Source organism: Bidens hawaiensis, unplaced genomic scaffold (genome assembly GCF_021521415.1).
Source record: "Bidens hawaiensis isolate Kalapana, Puna unplaced genomic scaffold, B.hawaiensis_p1.1 tig00003570_1, whole genome shotgun sequence".
Lineage (NCBI taxonomy): Eukaryota > Viridiplantae > Streptophyta > Magnoliopsida > Asterales > Asteraceae > Bidens > Bidens hawaiensis.
Window position 1 is genome coordinate 2085493 of NW_027491203.1, and position 13472 is coordinate 2098964.

A 13472-nucleotide genomic window follows, 5' to 3' on the forward strand; every position below is an offset into this window, starting at 1 on the left:
AGGATGAGTAGTGGGGGAACTTTCTCACGGTAAACATACTGCTCGGTCAAACTTGGGTACCAACTCTAGTAACCGTTGCTCTTGTGTGCAACTCCAGATGGGCAGTGCCTCTTCGGTGCGGGGGCTGCTAGTGGTAGGTCTTCTCGAGGTGGTGATGGTTTGGAAATCTGCGGCTCCTTTCTTGGGGCGTGGCACACCGGATCGGATGATGATGATTGTGTTGGCATCCGTACAGGATAGGTCGTGTATGGTTTACGCGCGTATGAGCGAATGAGGAAAATGAATAAAAAATGAATAAATAAATATGCAATACATATATATGTATTGCATAAGATCATAACTTATGGGTCGTTGCGGTCATAGTCTAGTATGAATGCAAATTCTAGTTCGCTATAACCAATGGCTCTAATAACAATCTGTCGCACCCTCAAAATCCATTAAAGGAATTATACCGTTAGAAGGTGTGAACTAACATGATCGAAGTCATTAGTTATATCAAACATAATTACCAAAGTTTTTAAAAACCAACAAAAAAATTCAAGTTTAAAATAAGTGCGAAAGCTGATATAAAGTGATGCGCCAACATAGGACGACTTAAAGCAACAGCTCATATGAAAAAGTTTATTGAAATTTTAAATCATCAGAGTATAGTGCAATCTTGTCCTAAACCGTGCGCCCGCCTCAGCTTCCGGAGATAAACATACTAAAAGTGTCAAAACAAGGTTAGTGAGTTCACAGGTTTAAGTAAATTAATCTTTGCGTTTTAGCATTACTAGATAGAGTTATTTCTATATATATCAATAGGTAGCTAAGTTATCAAGAATGTATTACTAAGTGTTCGACATCGAAGCTGATTTCTTATCGTTTGCCTTGCCACCATGTCAACCACGACCATGGTAATGTGTTAGCCAAAACTACACCCACTCGACCTATAGTCGAGTTTAGAGTCGGGTGTGGTTTGTCAAACAAAGAAGTACTACTTACTCACTATCATCCAATATTAACTGTTTCGATTGTTCTCAGAAGGACTTAGTTGGTTTGTTGCCACTTAGTCTTATAAGTGATATATATATATATATATAATAAGCAAAATCTAAAGCGTTTGGAGTACGTTATCTCGCCCTAATAAAAACATTAAAGAGTAAAAGGGGCCGTGAAACTCACTGTTTGCGAAGTTACCGAAGTCCGATAAAAGCGTGCGTAAAGAAAATCCTCACTAGTGCTCTAAAACAAAAATGAGATTTCTAAGTGTTTTGAACTATGAGTGAGTCTCTAGACTCGATACAGAAAAGTTATGCATGAGGTGTGTTCGTGTTACGTTTGTGAAATAAGTGCGACTTGACAACACGTTGGTGATAAGTTACGGGTGTGATCAAGTACATTATTAAATGTTACTTACATCTATTTCAGCATATCATTAACTACAAGTGCACATATGTCAAGCACAATTCAAATATCGATCAAACAATTAGCTTTACACATTCCAACAAGAATTCAGCAGCTAAGTTTCCAAGGCAAAATTTATCACTTCATGATTACTCTATTTCACTATTCTTAACATGCAGCTAAAATTACCAAAATTTACCACAGAAGCACACTTGAGTTAGATTTCTAAAACTATTTTTATTATATTTTTAGCATATATGGTTTTATCACAATGATCAAAACAACACAGTAGGTACACAATAGTCATTATCATGCGCAACAAAATGGTTAATGGTTAATCCCGTTACATGGTTAATCCGATTAATGCAAGGCCAATTGGGTTCGACTCCACACTCAACTTTTAACATCCAGAGGTGGAATAAACTCAATTGGTCTTGTCGTTTGTGAGTTATGCTATTAACAAATCAGCCTATAAAAAGGCTTCCTGAATCAGAACTACACAACTAATTTATAAATTAATAAAAAGTGACTTCCACATGTCCAAAAATTACAAACTTGGATTCCCTGGAAACTAGACTCGACATAAAACGTCAAGGAATTAATAAAAACTTTAAAACTTATAATTAACATCTAGTTACAGCCATATTAACACACATATGTGATTCTGTCCCGCATCAGTTTTTACCAAACTCCAACAAAATAATAACCTATGAACAATTAATCATGCATACAATCCTCTAGACCCATAATCTATCAACCATGCATCTCAATTTCACTTTTCATGCACATTTATGGTTTACTCAAAGATTCAATCTTAAACAAACATGCAATTGACAATCAATAACAATACAACTAGTGATCAATTCACTAGTGTTTATCAACAAACATACAATTAAACCCTGCCTCATCATTAAACATCAATTTTAATATCTAGGGTTTTGATTAACATGCTTAATGATGTAATTAAATCAATGAAATAGACTAGAGAGAGTGTTTAGTTACATAGTTAACACCTTGGACCTTCAAACAAGCTTGCAAAATTATTGTATGTATGTGTGTGTGTGGTTTCGGACGACAAAGAGAGGGGAGGGTGGGCTGGCGATCGCAAGGGGGTGGGGAGGGAATTAGGGTTGGGTGATTATGTTGTTTATATATTTTTAATTATAATACATGTTACAAATTGCACCCTAAACTTCAAGTTAACTTAATTCTAGCACAACTAGTTTATTGAATCCATGATATGATGCTACACTTACAAGAATGTAGTCACATACAAACATAATACGTATTTATACCAAGTAATTGTTTATATTAATTTTTGTTGTTCACCAACGGTTTGAGTCGACTCGTGTGTGGTTCGGTGAAACTCTGAAAGACTATTTGTATAATGATTGTCACATTTAATTTAAACTCTAATTATATGCAATGAGGAATGTGTTAACTAGAATGACATGGTTCATGTGATCTTGAGTTTGATTTAATTGAGTTCGGGTTAACGGATTTTACCCTAAAATTGACGAGTGTCATATTCTGTTTAAGAGTAATTTGGATTTTGGACATGGTTTGAATAGGAATTGGAGGTTTGATGAGTTTGGGTTTGTTCGCGGGCATCAAATGTTTTGATTAAGCTATACACTGTTGATTTTTGTTAAGTTTAGGATGAGTAATCTATAATTTAGTGTTCGTCTGGATTCACGTTTGGATCTGGAAATTCAGATCTTGAAATTGAGTTTGAAGATTTGAAGATTATAAGGCTTCATTCGTTACGTTAGAATCAATCATTCGTTATACTGTAGCTACCCATTCGTTATTAGACAATAACAGTATTTCGACACGTGGCAAGTTTGTTACAACAGAATGTCGGTCCCGTATTGCTCACTCAATAGCTCAATCGCTCACTTTCGTAACCCAAACATAAGTGTTGACAAGAAGGTTACGACTTAATATTTTGAGATAAGAACAAAAGAATATTAAAAGCGGAATCAATAATACTCTTAGTGTTGCTCAACATACAGAAAAGTAACAAACACACAAAGGATACATTGAAAATCAATTAGGGTTTCTTGGTTGAATGTGTGGATTTTTGGCAGCTTTCCGTACAGGAGGGAGAAAACCTTCAAATCACAATATTCGCTTAGTCTATTGTTCAGGTGTGTAGAGAGGTCTGTCCTAGGCGTGCCCTAAATTATTCCTTTTATAGGCCTGCCTTGACAGTTATCATTCCTTCTAGAAACCCTAATGGTATAAACATATTTAAAAACTTATTACAAAAGATTCTAAGTGTAAACAGTTCTTCAAGAAAGCTTTGCAGCTTTTGTCTTTAGAGAGTAGACCTGGTAACCATTAAGTGTGCTGGGGAACAGTTCTCCGAGCAGACTTTACTTAGAATATTTACCTTAGAAAATATTCATCTAGCAGACTTCATTCCTCTTGACCATATCAAACTTTGCTCAATAAGGTCCTACAAGCAAACTTGTTCTTTAGAGATCTCTTCAACCTTTTGTTAACTTAAATTATTTGAACAAACCCAAGTGTACTTGTAACACTGTAGCTTGCTCGAGGTTAAACCTTGCTTGTTATAAGTCCTTAAGTAATTTCTTTCACAACTTCCTTCAAGCTTGCTGGGACCACTGTTTATTATGAATAAACCTTGCTAGATCTTCCAAAGGATTTGGTTTTAGCTTGGTTTAGTCAAGAGTTTTCTATGAAACAAACCTTTCTTGACTTAAAGAACAACCTTTCTAGATAAAGTGGACGTTTCTCGTTCTATCACTTAAGAGGAATTCTAGAAGATAACTTTGATGGGATAGCAAAATACCTTGCTAGACTTAGTATAAGCTTGCTGGGAGGCTTGAGTTTGCTCGGTTTCCATACTTAGCCACTACCAGGGAGGTTGAGAAGATTTCAATCTTCCTTAGGTCTTTTCTCATCCCAATAAAGATTAATTGCGCATTTGTCACTATGGCTTATTCTTGATCAACAATTCGTTACGAAAACAAATTCGTGATAGACTGATTTGCTACTTTATTCATCATCAAGTTCCTGATTGGTGATTACTCATTCGTTACAGAAACACAATTTTGATAACCTCATTTGCTACAAAAATGTTACCCTATTTGTGACCTTAATCGTAATGCTTTCTTTCTTGCCCTTCCTTATGCTATTCGTTTGACCATTCATGTGTTGATTCGTTACCATTAAATCTTCATTCGTTATAGTCATACGCTATAGTCATTCGTGAAGAATGTGGTGTCATTCGTTAACTGATTCAAGATACCATTCGTTACTATAAAATTATAACTTCTTTCATTACATTGTTCATCATTCGTTACCATTAACCTTACATTCGATACAAATTTCATCCATTCATTACAGGAAGTTACAATTTAAACCCTTAAGTTTATATATTTGACAATTTTAATCTAAAATTAACTTTGCTGATCCTTCAAATCGTATTTTTGACATGGCTAACTTCTATGTGTTGCTTCTCAAAACATGATGATGCAACAAATGCTTCATTTAGACGCTGAGATTAGGTCACATTCTAAATGTCCCTAATTGGTGAAATTTAGCGACTTTGCTGAATGGGAACCGATATTTCGAGCACATCTAGGATCCGTACATCATGATTGTTCGCGATGTATTGACGATGTGTATGTTGCACCATTATTTGGTGATGCTACGACATGTTTTTAAAAAAGGCCTTTTTTAATTCTCAAGAGGATAAAAAGGCCTTAGAAATCGAAATGAAAGCACATTCCACTTTGACTATGGCTTTACCCAACAATATTTTCCATAAAGTGGGAAGTATTAAAGTATGTGCATCTTTGTTTCAACATATAAAGACGAGAAGTATGGGTAATACTCAAGAAAGCAAGAAAGTCATGCTAAAGTTTCAGTTTTGAAATTTTAATTTATTAAAGTGTGAGACAGTTGAAAAAGTGTTGACTAGGTTTAATCATCTAATTGATGAGATGAATAAACTAAAATTGAAACCAAATGAATCATATAAGATTGATACTGTTAAGAATGCTATACCTGGTTCTTATTCAACTTTTCTGATGGTGCTGAAGGAAAAACAGTTTCTTCAAAAACGAAGATCTTACTACTATGGAGTTTATGCTGAAAATTGAAGAACGAGAATATGACATGAAGTGTCAAAAGTCTTCAAAAGATAACCAACATCCTACATTATGTGGAGGTTATTTACCATTGAGTAGTTATGCAGCTCCTATCACTTCTTTCTTATCACAAAATTCACAAGAGATGTCATCTTATGTTCATGAACAAATGCCAAATGTGTGTTTCATGGCATCTAGGTCAAATACTCATTCTAGTGATACTAACACTTCATTCTCTGGTTTTGGTTAAACTCATCCACCAAACGTGAACATGAAGGAAGCTGAGCAACATTTTGCTTTCCTAAGTGCTTTCATGAGTTCTTACGAAAATCTGGTGGGTGGTAAAATTGTCACGAGTGAACTTACAGATGAATGTTTTCGTGTCACAACCATCGGCATTACTTCAGAACATCAATCTATAGAATTATACGAGCACGTCTACTAAGCCACCTAATCTTTTGAGAATGGAGGATTATCCGAGTTAGGCGGATAAATTAGAGACAAATGTGCAAGCTGTTAATTACGATGCATGGGAAGCGGTCGAAGTGGAGTTCGTCATTCCACGTAACGATGAAAGAACATGATCCAGATCATGCATGACATCATTTACGTGTAAACGTTATGATTCGAACCGATAACTTGTTATTTGCTACACTAAACAATATTGCGGAATAATATCGTAAAGGATTAATAACACATTCACTTATAAGCTCAGATATATTGATATAACAAATTGCGTACAAATCAGAAGTGTTACAACTGTTTTGAAAATAATGAACATGAAAGCCTATTAATAGCTACAGTGTCACGTTTAAGTCCATGGTCAGCAAATAAAACTTATACGCCCGTATAAGTCTTATTCAGATGATTATAACTTATACGTTCGAAACAGTTTACATAAATGACAATTTAAGCCCTTTACACAATACATATGGCACATTTAGCCCACTAGACCTAGCATTAGACATTAATGCTCTAACAAACTCCCCCCTTGGATATTTCTAGGTCTTCAATCCATACCAAAAACACTTTTTGATACTTTTTCCTTGAAACTTTTTCGAAAGACAGATTAGTTGATATTTGTTGAGATGTAGGTCTAGACACACCCATATCTTTATATTGAAATCTATTCCATGACGCCTCAATAACTCAATCTTTACGTTTAGCCTCCAATTCAGTCTCAAGTCATTTCTTCTTCACTAATAGCCCTCCAGTTAGTTTTCCATGTTCTACCAGAATGTATTTTCTTATTATAGCATATGTCCACAACTTTTTGAAACTGGTTAGCTTGAGTCTTTACTTTCTCGTCATTACATTGTATTTTGTTCACATGTAATATCTCAATATCTTACAATGAACAATTTACTAGCCACATTGGATCATACACTCGAATAACATCATATTTTTCTTTCCCACAATCCAAGTAGATACTTGATTCACCAGTCAACGCTCGATATGACCGACAAAGGAAATAAGAATGAAAATCCTGTTCAATTGGGTACACCGGTATTGTGCGTAGCGAGTCTAGTCTTGTATACCTCAAAGTCCTTATCAATTCACCTTCGGGATTCTTACGATTTTTTGATTTGAACACCTTAGGCAATTGAGGTGTCCCTTTTGTTGCAACCATGCTTAGCCTCATTTACCATACACTCCCAAATCTACTTCACAGGACCACTTTTTGGTCTATATAACAAATCATAATGCATACAATTATCATATGCATCAAACCATGGCAAACTCTTCAACTCCATTAAACTATTGAAGTATTGCACTCCAAAGAGTCTACTTATTCTGATTTTTTTAATCTTACTTAGATAAGCAATACTCAAACACTTTCCCATCGCAACATCCTTCTTATTTTTCTGATAATACTTTACACAATTCAGATAAACTTGCTTAGGAACCTCAACATGACATAGAAACCAATCGTTCATCTCATATTTATTAGAACTTCTTTGTTTGTTTGTTAGGATTTGGTTTCCTCTCTATTTCCCCATCAAACACTTCATCAAAAGCATCTAATTCTTCATGTTCACCAACATACTTAACAACTTTTGGTTTATCTATAAACTCTACATCAGTATTCAACTAGTCAACATCAAGTTCTGGTTCAGGAATATCTTTCTGAAAATCAAATGTTAAGTCATCAACAGAGACTTCTAACATCTTTGCCAATTCAGTCTTATCAACAGGCATCTCTCTCTTTTCCAGCTCATCCAACATGTTGGAAACACAGAAATTAGATGCAATCAAATCTTATAATTCCTCCAAAGGCTTATCAGATGGTGCAGATTTAGATTCAGACACCTATTGTGGTTCATCATGTTGAATACGACCACCAACAGTGTCAACCATCGGTTCAGACGTACCAGACACAACACCGGCACCTCCTTGTGGTGTATCGCCATCATCTAGATAATCAAAATCATAGTTATCCGAATCACCACAATCTAACATCTCTTCATCTTCTTTTTCTTTTTCCTCCTCCTCTACAACCTTCACTTCATCAACAACTTGATCATTTTTTTTTCAATAGGTTGTAGAATCACATGATCAACTACAGAGACAGTAATCGGTACATCCAAATGAATTAATTCCCTAGCTTGCACATAAGCTTCAACCACTTCCACAACAAAAGTTGGTTCTTCAGTTTTAGACTTGCCTTTATCAGCAGCTTTTTCAGAATCATATTCATCTCAAAAGGATGCTTCAGCTACACCAATATCTCCACCATAAACCCTTTAAAACACAGTTTTACCGGCTTCAGCTCTATCAGCCTCAGAATTAAGACGAATACCCAACTTTTTTTCAATGACAACAAAATACTTCATATGTTCAAAGAGTAAATCATCAGAAACTTTTCTTTTCCTTTCACTCTCGTCTGACCTCTTCTTTATCTCAACATTAACAGCCCTTAGACGTTCATTCTCATCCACGAAACTAGTAATCTTCACATCTTGAGTTGCAACTTTTTCTTTCAACAAATCAACTACCACTTTTGATGGACATCGAGTTGTAAATAGACTTTAGAAAATGATTGTTGAGATACTTTAGGATCAGCTTTTGGTGTTTCTTGATTCACAGGTTCATCAACTTTTGGTCTAATCTTTTGAGATGTTGAATTTTTCAACAACTGATCAATGGTATCATCCAAATTCACCTCGAATACAGGTGTCTTTTCATCTTCAGATGCTTTAGTAATATCTGGTTCATCATCTAGACATGCATCAATAACATATCCTTTTACCATATGCTTTATTCGTTTCTTCTTCGGCTGACTTGATCAAAGTTTTTCTTGAACGTATGTTTCATCATCATCATCAAAATTTTTCTTCGATCGATGTTCCTTTCGAAAATCATGCATAGCTCGAGGATCAATTAAGATTTTCTTTGGAATTTCTTGATCAGATTCTGTTTCTTCATCATCAATAGTTTGATTAACAACAAGTTCATCAGCAAGTGGTTGTTGTTGTTGAGCAGAATAGGTATGGAATAGGAGCAGGAGGTGTAATAACCTCAGTCTTAATCACACGCTTACGCTTCCTTTTCACCTTCTGAGAACCTCCAACTTCCTCATTTTCAGCTTTGACAAACCATTTACCACCCAAAGGTACATATCATTGCATTCTTTCATTCTCATTTTCTCTATCTGAATCACTTCCTTCTTTCCTCCATTGATTGTCTGATGGTGCTCCATAATCACGATTAAGCAAATGAGCAAATAAAGTACGAAACTTAGGAATTTCGTCTTCAGTTTGGTTCCTGTACAATTTTAGTTTAGCACATCCATTGACAGACATATGTGCTAGCTTCATCTCTTCCCTAGTCTTTTCAATATCTGGAAACTGATGATCAATGCCCAACTAAACAAACCTCGGATACATCAGCCATTGGTTATCAAAATATAGTTTCATATGCTCGAATATATCTTTAGAGAAGTTATACTTCAAGTTCAAGCATAAAGTTGTCATCATAAACATTTGGTAGTCCAATATCTCTTCATAACCACCCTTTCGATGACCGACACAGTGTACTATTACATGCACTAAGAACTTAAAAGGCCTTGACAACCCAGTCTTCAAGAAACCTCTATCCAACTAGTCCTTGTAACCCATCCTAAGCAGACAACCCTTCACCATCCTTTCATCTAATGAAGTAGGATCGGTAGATTCGTGACCCAATTCCCAAACATCTCTTAAAAATTGTTCAGAAATTATAATCTCCTTCTTCTTGACAACCGACTTAATACATTCTCCTTCAAGGTTTGCGTTTTTCCAAAATTCAGCAACCAACTCCTTAATAATCACCGTATTAGTAGTAATAGCTTTAATGATCCTCGATATTTCAAAGTACGGTAATGTAACCTGAAATGGTTCATCTTATTGTCTGATCTGTCAAGAAAGCACAAATATTATGATTAGCGTCAAAATCTTTTACTTTTACCATCTGCATATACACAAACAAACAAACCAGATAACATGTTAGAAAAATTAACAATGAAAAATAGTCTAACATATAGGAAACATATAAGTCCATCAGACGTATAAGATCACACAAGCGTGTAAGTATATGTCAACGTGTAAGTCTAGATATACACGTATAAGGCCTTTTATCGTAGAAGCTTACATCTACGTGTAAGTCCAATTAACACGTATAACCAACTTTCATGTAAGGACAACGTATATCATATTTACACGTATAAGTCTATATCCCGGATAAGCTCAGTTCTTTGTATAAGACTATTACACGTATAAGTCCAAATGTCAACGTATAAGATTATTAAGCTTATACACCGTATAAGTCAATAAGTCGTATATGCCGTCTAAGATCCAAATCTTATACGTTTAACCAACAAAGCTAGGTCAAAAACAATTTGAACAAATTAAACAACAATAGTCATGAATATTAGATTCAACAGGTTGGGAATAGTATCGATAAGCATACACAAAATTAAACCCCATGACCATTGATTAAAATCAAGTTCAATTAGATCTAAATGAATATGGTATTGTTCACAGACGATAAAATCAACATAGATATATCATTCAAGCTTGATTTATATCTTGATTAATCCTTGTAGTGTGTAAATCTACCACATGAATCAATATAATCAGTTATACGGATGCAAGCAAACAAGATATACAGATACAAAAGAACTGCGTGTATGTACTTCAAATCATAAACGTATAAGCAGAAATGATATGGTCTGTGTATAAGTAGGATATATATCGTCCACACTTATACAACGTATAAGTATTGGACTTATACGCCGTATAACTTTAATATTTATCTGTTGACCAGTACATTAAGTCCAAACTAATGACCTTGATGAATCCTTTTGAAATTTTGAACACATTGATTTTAAAACATTTAATTTCTCAAATTTTGAAATTAAACAAGTCCAATTTAATGACCTTGTTAAAATCTCAAGAACTTTAAAACCCCAATTTTGAAAAACATTTCCAGAAACAACTACTCGATTCCAGTTCTATGATATCCAAAGTTGAATCACCATTCACCAAAATCGAAAATAATACGAAAATATAAAATATTTTTGGTTTAAGAATGAAACGTTGTAAAAGAAAATACATTAAAATAAGAACTAATTACAAACATAAAGAAACCTATTTTTGTGAGTTGGGCAAGGAGTCATATTGATTAATCCGTTCTACCATCAACCTTTCAGTCGTATTATGTCTGATGTTAAATCGGTTATGGATATTGTTGTACACTGTTAGAGCATTTTTGTCTAATTCTAGGTATAGGGGTTTATAATGTCTTTTGTATATTTTCTAGGGGCGAAATTGTCAATATTAGAAAGTTTTAAAGTGTAACCATATAGGGTAAAGGACGTATAAGCTTATGCGGACCCTGATCTTACACGTTTGCACTGTAATTGCTATAAATAGGTCGTTCATGTTAGATTTCATAACAATTGACAGATTATTCAGTTTTGTACTTCCATTGTGATATCAATATACTGAATGCTATGACTGATTGTGTTGTGACTGCTTTATGATATATTTCCGCTATATCGTATCGTATAGTAATTATAATTGAATCGGTCCGAATCATTACGAGTTAACATACCTGATGTTTAGCATGATGATGATCATGTTCTTACAAGTGGTATCAGAGCGTAGGGCTCATATTTACTACTGATTACAGCACATTCAAGGTTAATTTAATGAATTTTTGAAGTTTTAAAAAGTCAACAAGTTAACCAATTACATATTCCTTGATTACTCACTGAATTGTGGAAGATTTTTCAGTTCGTGTGGTCCTCGTTATCGTAGATGCATAGTCGTTGTTTCCACAAGAGTGAATTAGATTATCTCAAGCTCAAAATCAAGTTTCAAATTCAAAATGAAGAACAATTTAGTTGGGCGTATAAGTTGTATATTTAGCGTATAAGTGATACACGCACGTATATGTTGTTGTGTTGGTGTAAGTTGATATACGGTTAAGGGAGATATATGGGTAAAGAAAGTTATACGTTGTTCAAGGGTTATACGCTGCTCAAAGATACACGTTTTGAAGGTTAAACGTTGGTTCAGAGTCATACGTTGGTTCACCACGGGCAAAGGTGAAACGATGCCTCAACTGACTGAAAGATATTGTTACCTTGTGAATGAGATGAAGAGACTAGGGATTAACAAAGAAGATTATGAATATATTGACGAGTTGGCTGATGCTTAGTCTGATGATTGGAATACCTTTATAATGATTCAACAATTAAATCCAATCAATTATGCAAGATTGACTTCAGCCTGGTTCATTGAGAAGTTGGAAGCACATGAACTTGAGCTGAGAAAGAAATAGAAAATGAAGAATTCATTATCGTTCCAGACATTGGTTTTTACTTTAACTCTTCACAATCCGTGATTGCCCCAAGTCAAAAGATCTAAACTGATTATGTAACACATAGTAGTTTTGGTGGATGTTCTTCTCAAACTAGTCAACAAACCAACATGCCTCATTATACAAGTTCTTAAGTTGGTACCAATACATCAATTGCTGTTGTTCCTGATCAATCATCAACTACAACGAGTCCACCATCTGATGTTGTTTAATGCAATATTGCTGTGAATATTAAAAACAATAATAGACTTACTGCGGAGAATGTTCAAGAACACATGACCTTTTTAGGATGTGTCTTGGAGTCATATGAATGTTTGATCGCTGGTCGTATTGGGACTTATAATATGACAAAAGAAGACTATGATCAAATCGACCCCAAGGATATGGAAATTCTTGACATTCATTGGTGTATGGAAAGTGTGGTTAGAAGAGCTCAAAGGTTTAGGGAAATCACTAGGAAGAATTGTTTGGATGGAACTACTGCAAAGCTTGGTTTTGACAAGTCGAAGATCAGATGCTTTTGATGCAAAGAAAAGGGACATTTCAAGAGAGAGTGTACTAATCCAGAAGTTGGAGATTGAAGTCCTAATCTGTTTGGCCGTGATTATAACCGACAAGCAATATATCATCAAAGTTCACATGCACAAGCTGAGACTTCAAAGAAACATGAAGCTTCGTCCTGAAAGGCATGCCATGCTCAACTAGATGAGAGGTTTAACTGAAATTAGGTGGTCCATAAGGTTAATGTGGCAGAAGTTTTTGGTGAATGTTCATAAGCTAAAGAACATGAGAACAAGGATGATGCAGAAATTGATAATGTTGCTGAAGGAATGAGTGCTGAAGAGATTTCTACTGCTACTGAGGATTCTCCTAAAAGTTTTGAATCGATTCCTAATGAATTCTTTAAGTCATTTTTACCGTCTGATGTGTTTGAGAGTTTTGCAGATTGGTTCAATGGCAAAGAAGTTCCACATGGAAAGATTGACTTTGGAATTGATGATGAGGAGGAGACTAGTGAGACTGATGGTGAGACTAGCGAAACTGAAGGAGTTCAAGACACATCATAGAGTGAATCTAGTGGAGATTCTGATCAAGAAGGAA